General features: G+C 44.0%; 1 long non-coding RNA gene across 3 annotated transcripts; it reads left to right on the top strand.

Annotated features, from left to right (window-relative positions):
- Positions 1–8,927: 8,927 nt before the first annotated feature.
- Positions 8,928–11,078, top strand: LOC135366434 (uncharacterized). Of its 3 annotated transcripts, XR_010414159.1 has the most exons (5): positions 8,928–9,799; positions 9,884–9,908; positions 9,974–10,016; positions 10,085–10,133; positions 10,192–11,078. It is a non-coding gene; the product is annotated as an uncharacterized LOC135366434 (long non-coding RNA). The 3 variants fall into 3 exon arrangements; XR_010414158.1 differs by having other exon boundaries at positions 8,928–10,016; positions 10,192–10,218; positions 10,313–11,078; XR_010414157.1 differs by having other exon boundaries at positions 8,928–10,016.
- Positions 11,079–13,436: the final 2,358 nt, after the last annotated feature.

Genomic DNA, 13,436 nt, shown 5'->3' with positions numbered 1-13,436 from the left:
GGATGATCGCTTTCTACACTCTAAGAAAAAAAGGAGTAAAACGGGGACCAGTTGCAGCTTATACTCCCCTAGTCTGCAATTACTCCCCATTTTAGTCCCCTAACCCGACATTTAGTCCCGACATTTACTCCCCAGAACTGCAAATTGTCACTGAACTTCGCGAATGGTGTTCTGAATGCAACAGCCTACGTAAATATGTTCCCTTTGGTCAATTTGAGAGGCATAAGGCTGTATAACTCGGACAACGCAGCCATTTTCCATCCACACAGAGTAGAAGAAAGTAGTAAGAAACAGTCAGGGCATCTTTCTTCGCAAATTGTGCCCTATGTATGGCGCAAGATTTTATATCACTCGATATATCACGGTTTACGGTTTGCTTCAAAGTATTTTCATGCATGCACACGAATCATGTATATATACCTGGTACTCTTACAACAGCGCGTGAAATGCAGTCTCCACTCCGTGACATTCATTTACCCCGCGCATTTGCTCCCCAAAGGAACTATTTTTTGTGGCAATGCATTTAGTCCCCAAAAGGAGTAAAAGTACTCTTTTTTTTGTCTGTACGGCGAGACTGAAGGTGACGCGCGGGTTGGAATCCCCGCACCTGCTGTGCTGTCTGATGTTCTTCGTGGATTTTCCGGCAGACCCTGCAGACGAATGTCGGCACAGTTCCCCCTGAAGTCGGCCCAGGACGCATAATAACTCCCCTGTCCCCCACTCATTTCTGCTCTCCTCTCTACATCTGCACTCTAAGAAAAAAAGGAGTAAAACGGGGAGTAACTGCAGCTTCCACTCCCCTAGTCTGCAATTACTCCCAATTTTAGTCCCCTAACCCAACATTTAGTCCCGACATTTACTCCCCAGGAATGCAAATTGTCACTAAACTTCGCGAATGGTCTCCTGAATGCAACAGTCTACGTAAATATGTGCCCTTGGTCAATTTGAACGACATAAGGCTGTATAACTCAGACAACGTAGCAATTTTCCAGCCACACAGAGTAAGAAACAGTTAGCGCATCTTTCCTCGCAAATTGTGCGCTAGTATGGCGCAAGATTTTATATCACTCGATATATCACCGTTGACGGTTTGCTTCAAAGTATTTTCATGCATGCGCACCAATTATGTATATGGGACTCTTACAACAGTGCGTGAAATGCGGTCTTCACTCTGTGACATTCATTTACTCCCGTGCATTTACTCCCGAAAGGGACTATTTTTGTGGCAATGCAATTACTCCCCAAAAGGAGTAAAAGTACTCCTTTTTTTCTTAGAGTGTGTCCACACCCGTGCGCCGCTCAAAGCCACTGTTGCTTCGCAGTGCTCACACGGAATAAAAAAACTGTTCTAATGTTACCACATCCACAGTGCACATCGCACTAATTCATCCTTTACTTACCTCCCCTCCCCATCCTCCATTTCTTGCTATATTGTCGTGGCGATGCCTATATACTGGCCAACAGCGGCGATCCAATATCGACATTAACCACCCCCTCCTCTGTCAAGGATATACAGGGTGTCCGGTGAGAAAGTGTCATTAAATTTCTAAAAATAGGTTTAACTTCAAAAAATTATGAAACTATACTTGGAATATATACACACACACACACAGAGACTTTTGCCACAGATTCAGGCCATTTGCATTCGCGTCACAGATTAATTAGGCTAATTTTGCCAATTGAACTCGAAAATTAGCCAAGCAAAGCTAACGTTTTTCTTGATGAATTCGGAAGCCAACGGCCATAGCACACTATTCCAACCAAAATCACAGTTTTTTCAGAATATTTGTACAAAAATTTGACAGCCGCAAAACCGTCCCCGTGCGAGGTGCGCTTGCTGATATTTACGTTTGCGGAACTTTTCGTTCCATCCAAATGTCCTCCCTCCTATGCGAACAAGGACATAATCACGCCTTCCGCCCTTATCAACGTGCATACCGTCAGTCCCCAGCCACTGATAACGTCGGTTACCGCTGTAATGCCCTCGATCGGGTGTGGCTGTTTCCACTTTCTCTCGATAAAGGCAGAGCCTGCATTTACGCAAACGCAAATTTCAGGAGCACGCCTTGCCAAGTGACGGTTTTGCGGATGCCAAATTTTTGTACAAATCTTCTGAAAAAAACCTGTGATTTCGGTTGGAATAGTGTGCTATGGCCATTGGCTTCCGAATTCATCAAGAAAAACGTTACCTTTACTTGGCTAATTTTCGAGTTCAATTAGCAAAATTAGCTTAATTAATCTGTGACGCGAATGCAAACGGCCTGAATCTGTGGCAAAAGTCTGTGTGTGTGTGTGTGTATTCCAAGCAGTTTCATAATTTTCTGAAGTTAAACCTATTTTTAGAAATTTAATGACACTTTCTCACCGGACACCCTGTATACATGTTCAACTTGTGTTCATTAGATGATTAGGTGATTAATACGTGTTCATTAGATGTCCTATTTGATAATATATACACTTGACCCTTGAACTGCTAGGGAGTAGTGACCTAGTATTTTTACTTTTTATTTTGAACCAGTATAGCAGTTGCTGCACAATTTCTGTCCTTATCGTGTAATAACAAAAACTGAATGCTAATAAGGTTGGAAGTGGTATCAGTTCTAGGCAAACTCGTCCCGCCGTTTTCCGTCATATTTGTCTGGCGTGCTCTCCGCCAGAAAATCAACAAGCGAATTTGTCACGCGAACGAATTTCGCGCCAGAGCGGCAGTGGGCCTTTTTCCCCCGCGCGTGCGGTGTGTGCGGTCATCCAGTGGTAATGTCGATTTTGAGCCTTATTTATGACTCGACTCTCGCGGGCTTGGTATCGATTGTTCGTGATGCATCATTTGCATGTCTCTCGTACTTTTTGTACGCGCCAAAGCTGACAGGTTCGCGTGATCTCGTGGTCGAATAACAGACCCTTCGATCGACCGTATATCACACAGGGACAGCGCGATCTTCGGCGCTATATGTTCACCGGTTACTATAGCGACTACGAGCGTATATTTTCACCACATGTTTCCAGAAGGCGGATCCCCCATTTTCGCTCACGCCACGAGATCTTGACGCCACACGACGATCACCGTCTCATGCTTCAAACGTCACTTCTTTCCTCACAAAATACCAGTGTTGTACCCGTTACCGAAATATGGTATCGCGATACCGATACTCGTTACTTGAGTAAAAAGTATCGAAATACGGATAACGATACTTCTTTTTTAAAGTAACGAATACCGCTACCATTACTAAAAAAAAGTAACGCGATACTTTGCCCGATACTTTTGTTTGAAACACGAAGATGATGCAACATAGAAATACTGTATCGCTTACGTAAACAGTTTTGCAGTAAAAAGACAGCAGACTTTTATCAATAGCTCGTTCTGGAACTCGTCTTCTGCCATCCTTTCAGGCCGTGGTCTCTCCGGCAGTTGGCAGAGACCAGTATGACAATTACGTTAGTGTCAGGCCCACACACCCTGGAGTCCGATTACCAAGGAATCCTATCCGAAGTTAACAATCCCACAGTATATGTGAGCGTGAGCGTGACTCAGTGCGATACGGCAGCTAAGCAGTGGAATCCAGAGCGTACTGTCAATGACTTGACCTCTGTTCGTTGACCTCAACTCTTTCGTTGTGGTTATTTTGTCCAGTTTCTAAGAAAAGCAGTGAACATGTGTTTGGTATAGTAATTCTATAATTCCGGTTACGGAGCACTTGGACATGTCCACAGGCTTCTTGTCGAGGGCTAGGCGAACCATTGACAATGAACAAGAGTGAGAAATGTCGTCGGTGAAGAAAGGGTGGGACACTAAAAAGTATCGGTATCGGTAACGATACGGAGATCGCGTTACCATAAATTTGTAACGGAAATACTCTTCCGATACCAATTTTAAAACGTATCGCGATACGCACTCCGATACCGAAAAAGTATCAATTACAGTAACGGCGTTACTTGTAACGGCGATATGTACAACACTGCAAAATACCTTAGTATGAGCGACGATTCACGGAGATTTAACGTGTCCACTTTTGGTATACCAGATTTCATCCGCCCTGCATGCAAATAGGTATACATTCGGCAACTGCCGCCAGTAACAGCGGAAAGCTGTAACATAATTGGACAACCGAAGAGCGCGTCACCATCATCACCATCATCATCAAGGCACGCAGAATCCCAAGCACGAGGGGAGGGGATAGCAAAGAATAGGGGTCATCCTTACAGTTACGTCATCACAGCTTGACATATCATTACTGTCAGGTGTCTATAGGCTGTCTGTCGGGCTGAACATTACTGTCTGTCAGGTTGATATAGCAAGATGACCCCCCCCTGTACACCCTTAAAAATGGACTTCACCATATAGCATGCAGCTAGCCAACCATTGTCCCGAATGACGTCGTTTGATTGACACATTGATGACCTGATTTGTTGAAAACTGGAGGCGTACGCCTTTTTTGTGACACTTATGCTGTTCATAATTGTCATAAAAAGGCGTACCGCTACCGTTTTCAACAAATCAGGGCAGATAACGATATCATTCGATATGATAGTTGGCTTGGAGCGTGCTATGCGCTGAAGTTCATTTTTAAGAGTGTATAGGAGGGCTCGGTCGTGTCCGGGCCGTACACTCTTAGAAATGAACTTCACCGCATAGCACGCTCCTAGCCAACCATCATCTCGAATGATATCGTTATCTTCCCTGGTTTGTTGAAAACGGTAGGCGTACGCCTTTTTTGTGACAATTATGAACAGCATAAGTGTCACAAAAAAGGCATACGCCCCCCGTTTCGAACGAATCAGGGAACATAGCGATATCATTCGAGATAATGGTTGGCTAGGAGCGTGCTATGTGGTGAAGTTCATTTTTAAGAGTGTAGTGCTTTACGTGAAAACGTCACGATATCAATTTCCTTTTCGCGGGATTTTAGTGAAAGCAATGCGAGACTATTAATTTATTCATTCAATTCGTTCGTCATTTATCTTTAGATGATAAGGGCTCGCTGTGTGCGCCGGCAGTCGAATTTGCCCCGACGCTTATCTTCGGCGCTTAGCTCTCTCGATTGCCCGATGCTTTGTGTGTTTTTAGGTTCCTCTCTAGCCCTCCCTTTCTTCTGATTGCTGTTTCTTTCTATTCCCGTCATATTTTAGTTTCATATATGCCGGCATTCCGGCAAAATTTTGATATTCCAAATTTTATATATATATAAAATATATAAAATTTTAGTTAGTGTTGTTGTAGATGATATCGCTTCAGGTCCAGGTTGAACCTCTCAAGCGCTTTCCAACGACACATCGGTCGGCATCCTAGCTTCACGTGTTCGCGAGATAGACTGCCCGCAAGGTACGCGTACCCCTATATTTCCGTCTCTCTCGCACCCAGAGATTGCGTCAGCCGCTGCAGTGACCTCGTCAGCTAGAATTTTACACGTGTAAGCTATCTAGATTTAGCCGATTGGTTGCTATCGGTTTATTATTCGCCGGGTTATCGTGTCGTGAAATTCGGCGTAATTTCGTGGCATCGTAAATTTTTGACCTGGTTACCAAACCGAACTTACAGACGTTCTCACTTCAAAAAGTTAGGGCCGTGTCGCCAAACATTTTGGAGCGGGTGTCCATGAAGGAAAGAGAAATTTAAGGAAATTTATGCAATACTAGGTTATTCATTGTGGCCCGTGGAAAATTTTTGGGTACAACGAACGTTGAACGCGACGGGGCCGTCATTGCTATGAGTATCACAGTAAATCATTTTACACCTTTATTCGCTCAAGACAGGTGTATTTTTATAAAAACACAATTTTCTATCACACAGAGGTACAAGAAGAGCATTACTAATGGTGTATAATAGCGCCATACACCACATTTTATCCAACGTCGATCATTTAGGGTGTAAAGTAAGGTGTTGAAAGTAGGTGTTGAAAGTAAGGTTAAGGTGCCCTTCCATTTTTTGTTACTTTGCATTGAACATAGCGCCCCCCCACAGTATGTGACAGGGAAGGATGTTAGGAATTTAGCTGGTATATTTGATTCGTTGCATGCGTACGTGTTAGTTGCAGAAACGCATTTCCGCCACCGTTACCAGCGTTTTCCATCCTACTACTCTTAACGAACGTGCCGCAACAAATTGTGTTTCAGTATATGATCTGTCCGATACGCTAATATAGGCTATCGAGGGTGCCCTGGTCTCTTCACACTTGGGCACTCACGCTGATCCCACAGTGTTACCAAGCTAACTAGGCGTGCCTGTGACGCCTTGTGCCCTGGTTTAAGTTACACGATGGAATCACGGCTGGAAATATGCAGTGTTCAGGGTGGCGGCGTCAAACTGTATGCCTCGGCACGCTGCCGCGGGAGCTACACTAGCTATTTGAGAGCCAGTATTTGCCAGAAAACAACTCCATCCTAAGAGGTGTTTTCTATAGAATACTCCCCTTTTAAGGGTGTTTTTATTTTTAAACGCCAATTATAAGAGTGTTTTATCGGAAATACACATAATTTAAGGGTGTTTTAGAAAACACCATTCATTCGGGCAGCACCAAAAAGGTGTGCGCCATGGGACAAGCCATTTATACCAAAAAAGTGTAAAAAAGTTTACTGTCGAGAAGTCCGAAATCTCCCTCATCTCTAGTGACTGGCGAATGCATCTTTGCTACACGTGCGAGACGTGTGACGTAGTTGCTCTCCGAGAAGGAAAGAGAGACGCACCCGGATTATGCTCCTTGAATGGCATGGTTTATTCGGTAAATACGCTCGCTCCAAATAAAGGAATTACATGTTTGGATATTGTCCACCAGGTTCTTTCATGGGGCGTCGTTATTGAAAAATGTTCGGCGGGCTGTTTAGTGCAGTGCTGTGCTCTGTGACGTGTACAACTAGTTGCGCTGGGTTAACAAGTAACAAGGTGTTATGTTTTCTTACAGTGTGCAAGAGTTGTTGTGTGTAGAATTTTGTATTGTAGTGGTACGTTAATGTGCAAGGGCTGTACAGAAAGTAATGCAAAAGTGGGCATAACTTCTTTATTAACTGATATAGATAGTTGAAATTGCACATGTGTGTAGTTGGATTGACTCTATACAGGTGTTACCGAATCTTTTTTTTCCCTTGTAGATGAGTAATGGATGCCATGCAGAAGCAACCTGCTGTCATTGAGGCAGAGTTGTACGTAACGCGTTACTAGTAATTGCGGTACTAGTAATCAATTACTTTTTTCGGTAATTTTTTAACGTAATCAATTAATTTTGTGATCAAGTAATTTTCCAAGTAATCCGATTACAATTTTCGGTAATCAATTACTGAGTAATTGATTACTTCTTTAACCATCTGTCAACGATGGCAACACTTTTCAGCAAGCCAATCTGTTCTTCTGTTCCACCACCAGTTCGACTGAAGCAATGACGCAGAGGCCACTGTGACGGCCGTCTGTAGTCCACACGTGTTATACACACGCGTTATTACCACAGTAATATGATACAACTGCGATAATATGATGATATGATAATATTACAACCGTGACCTACTAGAGCAACAGTAAAATAGGTGACTGTATTGATAAATTGTGGGGGCTGAACATAACAACAGTAACAAAACGAAGCCGAAGTTTCGATGTTGTTTTAAATGTATGTATAATTCTGTAATAAACGCATGTCTGTGTTTTGTACGTTGCTTTCAAATGTATTTGTGAATTTCACTTATCATGTATGTTGGTGTCTCATATTAGAATGTGCAACAAGAGCTACATGGTTGGATTCACTTCAGGCTTGTAGGCTTTGCTATGGCCCACAATTTAAAAGTAACGGGAAAACTAACGCGTTATATTTTTAATCGGTAACGTATTACATTTTTGATGAAGTAATTTGTAACGGTAAAGAATTACTTTTCGTGCAGCAGTAACAGTAACTGTAATGAATTACTTTTTTCGAGTAAAGTGTACAACTCTGCATTGAGGTCTTGACGAAGACCACTTGCTGATGATCCTGGCAGTGGTCGCAGTTGATGGTCTGCCAATGCGCGGTTTGTCTTAATTGTGATTTCCCCATCTCCAAACTTCTTGATTCGGCGGTGCATATTTGTCTCGTCATTGGTGTCATCTCCGTACACAGCCTTCTGTGGATGTCAGACAGCCTTGAACCCCCTCCTTCGTGAAGAACTCAATGACAGCAGGTTGCTTCTGCCTGGAATTCATTGTTCAGCCGCAAGGAAGAAAATACGTCTGTAACACCTGTATACAGGAAGTGTCACTCAGACTAGATGGGCAATTTGAACGATCTACATCAGTTAGTAAACAAGTTATGATTACTTTTGAGTTGCTTTCGGTACAGCCCTCGTATATGGCCTAACACATGCATTGTGAATGTGTACTGTTGGGTCGATGCTGCTGTTGTCTTCTTTTTTTTAGGGGTCGGTGGACTGGTAAGGCTGCTGTTTGCCGCCTTTTTCCCAGACCCCACCCGTCTGTGGATGGAAAATAAAGGCTTCAATAAAAAATAAAAGGCGTTCATCATCGACAATAACGCCGAAAATCCCATGCGAATTGGCGGAGTAGTTTCTGCGCAATTTCATGTAATGCATCGCAAGATCAGACGCCGGATGCTGAGAGTATGCCGGAATTGCCTCTCTGAAATTCGGAGAAGACGTCACACGAACAAGTCAAATCAGGAAGCACCCTTTGGCGAACGGCGGGTGAGCGGGAGTCTGCAGGTTGCGGCGAGTCTATGCTCTGATCACGTGACGGAGTGTCACTTCTGGGATAGCGCCGGAAGTGTTCGTACAGCCAGGAACGCAACGTGATTGCCTCACTACTCACACTCATAAGCGACAATTGGCGCATTTGCCGATGACTTTTCACTTAGTATAAACGTGAATCAGACGAAGTCGGATATAATCATGTGCGCTGCGCTCCCATACGTGTGCCCGCATGACGTCATGTCGATGTTACTATCGCTAGGCCCTTATGAAAATGCATTTTGTCTTTCTGCAGACTTCTTGTGGACTTCTTGTTTCCTGTCTTGACAGTGTGTTGACTTCGACTTCTTGTTGATCAAGTCAACAGGAATTGCTGTTGACATCATGTTGACAGTCTTTTGAAATACCTTATGTGTACCTTGTGTGGACAATGTACATAGGTGTCGTTGTTGACGCTTTGTGGACTTTCTGTGCACCTGTGTAATGAGTATTTATTTCGACCGTTTTATTTTATAGATGTATTTTGTATTATTAATTACTGCATTATCGGCCAGTAATGTCCCAGAGGTCGACCTCTGGGGGTACCGAGCATTTCCTAACGGGGTGGGGGGGTGGCGGTATATATGTATAGAGGCATATTTGTGAATCTATTCATTGGGAGACAGGCTGTATGGGTAATATTAGCAATTTCAGGGTGAGTTCAAAAAAAAAAAAAACTCCCGGGAGGTAGACAGATCAGTGTTACCGTCTTTCCACTAAACAAAGCGGTATTTGAATCTGAACTTATGATCAAATGTAGCTTAAATTACACTTTGCCACATTTTAGCTGCACACTAAAGCTCTAAATACATTTTCGTTGGCTTTGGGAAAGCGCTTCCTCGTATTATTTATATTTCAGTTTATTATGCAATATATTTCCAACTTATACGACCACATGAGGATCATGCGCATGCGACAAGTTTGCTCCACATTTTGACTCTGCGCCGCCGTGCTTCACCCTCGCCCCTCGCCTCGTCACGAAGGAGTCATCGCCATTAGCATCATCGGAATGTCATTGGAACCGTTGCAAGACGTTTGAACGGTCTCCGCGCTCGCTCGTCCATTTGTGAACAAAGGAGGCCGTGATTTTGCGTCGTATGGGGTAAGCTGTGTGATCGAAGTGTGTGATTAAGCTTCACTTGTATTCACACCATGACTGTTGGCTTTTGTTGTTTGTTTGGAGCAGCGGCTGCAGTGTTGCGTCCCGTCAGGTAAGTGTACAAGTATCAGTTCGTGGCCGGTGTTGCTTCTGCTAATTTCATTCTCGTTGTTGCAGGCCATGAAAGAAGGAAGGAGGATATGATTTTGCGTCGTAATGGGTAAGCTGTGTGATCGAAGTGTGTGATTAAGCTTCGCATGTATTCACACCATGACTGTTGTGCTGTAGGTTCTTGTTGTTTGTTCGGAGCAGCGGCTGCAGTGTTGCGTCCCGTCAGGTAAGTGTACACTTCGTGGCTGGTGTTGATTCTCCTAATTTCATTTTCCTTCTTGCAGGCTCTACTTTGTTGAACACTAAGCTGGGTGAACCAACTTTGTTGTTGCTATGACCGTATTACTCAGTTTTACTCACTTGTGTTTGAACGTTACTAATTTGCGATTGCACGCCCTATTTCAGACACATATCTCTCCAGCGCTTCAGAGACGTCGCTGGCGCCGAAATTCTAGCTGTTTCACCGTGGGTCGCCAGAAGAACAGCAGATCATTGACTGTCAATTGTGCGACGCGGCACTATGTGGCACGAAGGATGTGTACGTGTGAAATATACGTAACTACTGTGTGCGCGGGATGTTTTGTATGATTGTGTCGACACTGGATACCACTTTCAAGGTATGCATTTTCGGAATAAAGTAGATACATATATAATTTTGCAGTACTTCATTTCGTGTATTTTATGCGTGTTGCGAGTAAGTGAACATATGCACTCTTAAAAATGAACTTCACCGCATAGCATGCTCCTAGCCGACCATCAACTCGAATGATATCGCTATGTGACCTGATTTGTTCAAAACGGTAGGCGCACGGCTTTTTTGTGATACTTCCGCTGTTCATAATTGTCACAAAAATGGCGTACACCTCCCGTTTTCAGGCAGATAACGATATTCGAGATGATGATTGGCCAGGAGTGTGCTATGCGGTGAAGTTCATTTCTAAGAGAGTGGAGTCACAGGAAGTCTACCAAAAGTCTTCACATCATACGCGGGATGGTGTTACCAGAATTATGTTGACAGTACACAGAAAGAGAACAAAAAATTCCACAGCTATTCTGTAGCCAAATGTCTACAGAAAGTTGAGGGCCATAAGTCAACAAGAAGTAAACATATGATGTAAACATGAAAGCAACACAAACTCTGAAGAATGTTTGTTTTCCATGTTGACCTTGGTCTGTAGAAAGTAAACAAACTAAACACCCATTTTCATAAGGGGGGCTTCCTTAGCAGCAGAGGGAGTGCGAACCTTTAAAACTCGTTTATGTAATATGAAAGCTGTTTTCGGAAGAGAAATTTGGCCAAGTATACTGTGAGGCTATGCCAAACATTATCGTGTCGGTCTCCAAGCACATGTTTATGGATGCAATAGTCTCTTTAACTCCGCGAAAAGGGCGTACGGTCAGCTCTCTCCCCAAATCAGGCGTATTACACGTGTAACGAACGAGCTGCGGGGAACTCGTCATGGAAGGCACGTGATACCGCACGCGCACAGCATCGTTTGCGTGATACGTGAAGGGCGCATCATACGTCACGTGCGCATCTTAACGAATAACCGTCCCTCGTTAGCTCGTTGGACGTATAAACGATTAACGATTAAGATTAATTCTTAAAATTAACGATTAAGATTAAGGATTAATCGTTGATCGTCCATTCTGTCTCTCTCGCTCCGGAGCCTCTGCTTAACGTGTTTAATTGATAACACACCCCGAGCCTCTCCAACATCGCGCGCTCTCCAGTGCCATGCGGCGACGGACGCAGTGGCGACATAATTTATGTCCACGTGGGTACGAGCTGGAGATAAAGTAATACGGCGACAAATCTTCATATCCCATCTCAGCGGCGGCACCATTTCCAATTCCGATGCGAACTTTGATGCCGCTGGTTCACCCGATATATTTTAGCACCGGCCTGCCTTCTTGAATGATTTGTTAGCTCATAGCTCTTACCATTGTTATTGCGTCACCGGGATTGTTTTCAACGAAGGTCGATGTAGATTATGTATGTGGATACGTAGAAGCTTGTACGTATGCGGGATATTTTTTATTCTTAAAATATATATTTTTTTAAAATAAAAAACTATGAGTGCAGCATTAATGCCATTTTGGCAGTTGAGTTATTAGCGATGCGCACGTCATATCGAAGAGAGTATCAAGTCACTAGATGACTAATTACTAAAAATTTCATTAGCTAACTCTTCAATAGACCAATACACGAGAAATGTCATCGAGACGTTGGTAGACACACTGAAACCGAAACAAATCGCAATGGGAGGGCTGGGTTCCAGGAATGGGCACTTCTTCGCTGCCTCCTATTAAAAGAAAAGTAGGACCGAAGGTCGCGTCGCTTTCAGGGGCCATCGTAATCCCATGAAGACCGTGGCTTTCGGGCACGACCTTGTTCGTCCACTAGCTTCGACTGTAGTTCAAATCTACCAAATTGGTAGCGCTGTCGAACACTATGACGTCACTTGTTTACGAACAGGGAGAGCTCTATTAGGGGATTTCGGGCAAAAACGAGGTAGCAGAATGTGAGACAATCCTCGTTCAAAAGCAATAGACGACTTCAGAAAATCCCAGAGTGCTTAGCGTCGCTTTGAACTATGGGAGCTTACTAATACGAAAGAAACGGGTGACCTCCAAACTGTTCCGATTTCTCCCCTACCGGTCCATTGTCCACGACGTGTCAAGGTCAGCGAAAGCGAAATGTTAAAGGAGTACAGAGGGCCATCCAAAAAAATTTCAGATTAAGACTTCTTATGAAAGTGTGCGTGTCATTATACCGAATAGCGCGAAAGGTTTTGATGTGTGCAATTTGTTTCCCAGAAAAAAACTCACATAAACGTAGCTCCGCGCCTTCACCCTTAACTCGCCACTCCAGCTATAACGAGGATGAGGAGGTATGATGGCACGTCACCAATGACGGTATAAGGAGACTCGTTCTGGTTTGCCGGTCAGTCGGGGTCAGCGCATTGTCCCTTTGCCGCCGTAACCCTGTTTTGCCAGTTCTCCCGGATAATTGGGGATAGAAGGAGCGGCCGAAGCATTACCGAGCAAGCAGAAAGGCTTTATCAGAACCCCGAACAGCCGAGTAGCAGACGACAGCGGAGTAGCAGACAACATTTCTCTAGGCCAATCAGTAAGCGTTCTCCTTATAGCGTCAGCGCGAGGTTCCAGGCAGATCACAGGCTGGTACTGCTCTTCACCACCGTTGCGCACGGTCGCTTTTTGCAGCGTATTTTAAATTCAATTTCTGCGAAAATTATGAGTCTGTGGTGTAAATTACTTCGCATGGTGCATCTTACTGGCAAACTTAACAGTTTTATAGGAAGAGAACTGGGTGTTAAAAATGACTTCTGTGCTACTTTAAAGGACTCCATGACTTGAAAACCCGAGACGAGGTAGGGACGATAACAGACAAACACAAACACGATCTCTAACTCAGCAGCAGAGTTTGAGACCGTGTTTGTGTTTGTCTGTTATCGTCCCTACCTCGTCTCGGGTTTTCAAGTCATGGATCGTCACCACCAGCTCG

This window comes from Ornithodoros turicata, chromosome 8 (genome assembly GCF_037126465.1).
Source record: "Ornithodoros turicata isolate Travis chromosome 8, ASM3712646v1, whole genome shotgun sequence".
NCBI classification, from domain to species: domain Eukaryota; kingdom Metazoa; phylum Arthropoda; class Arachnida; order Ixodida; family Argasidae; genus Ornithodoros; species Ornithodoros turicata.
This window is presented reverse-complemented; position numbering and strand designations above follow the sequence as displayed.